The following is a 990-nucleotide window of genomic DNA, read 5'->3' on the forward strand; positions in this document are numbered from 1 at the left end:
TGAACTCTTTAAGTCATTAACATCTTTTGTGTTAGGTCCCTGATGTAAAAACTGTAGAAGTTGCTCATATAAAGCCACTACAAATGAAGGGATCAGATCAGAAAAACCAGAACCTCACAGACACCAGATGGGCTAACAACAGCCCCAGAATCACCTGGGGACCTTATGGCAAATGCAGCATCCTGCTTGCAAACTGTGAATGTGGCACATCTGGGGTAGGGGTGGGGAGCCTCTGGGAGCTGCCTTTTTAACATGCTCCATGGAGGATTCCAATGCAGTGACACCAGACCACATTCTGAAAGCCACTGCCCCGTTCCAACCAACCACTTTTATTTTTAGCCCATTGATCAATCATCAATGATGTGTTAAACGTTTTAACAAACTGGGTTGCCAGATAAAGTACAGGACACCCAGTTAAATTTGAGTTCCAGATAAACAACAGATAATTTTGTTGTATACGTATGTCCCATGGGAACATAAAATAATATGAAATAATATGGTAAAAACAAACTATAAGTAATAATGTAATTGATCATATTAAATTGATTTAAAATATTATAACATGTTAAAGTATAACGTGTTTAATGTAGTATATAGTACTACTCAAAATAAGAAGGAGCTCTGGTGATGCAGTGGTTAAAGCATTTGACTGCTAACTAAAAGATTGGCAGTTTAAACCCATCACCTGCTCTGCGGGAGGAAGATGAGGCAATCAGTCTACTTCTGTAAAGATTTACAGCCTTAGAAACCCAGCGGGGGTCATTATGAGTCAGAATTGACTCTGGCATTGGGTTTGGTTTTTGCTTTTTGGTTGTACAATAGAGTAGAACTGGCCCCATAGGGTTTCCAAGATTGTAAATTTTTACTGAAGCAAATTGCCACATCTTTCTCCCATGGAGTGGCTGGTGCATTCAAACTGCTGACCTTTTGGTTAGCAGCCGAGGGCTTTAACCATTGCACTTCCAAGGCTCCTGAGGGATTATGTTAGGC

The sequence above is a fragment of the Orycteropus afer genome, unplaced genomic scaffold (assembly GCF_000298275.1).
Source record: "Orycteropus afer afer isolate SDZICR_OR568_19922 unplaced genomic scaffold, OryAfe1.0 scaffold00064, whole genome shotgun sequence".
NCBI classification, from domain to species: domain Eukaryota; kingdom Metazoa; phylum Chordata; class Mammalia; order Tubulidentata; family Orycteropodidae; genus Orycteropus; species Orycteropus afer.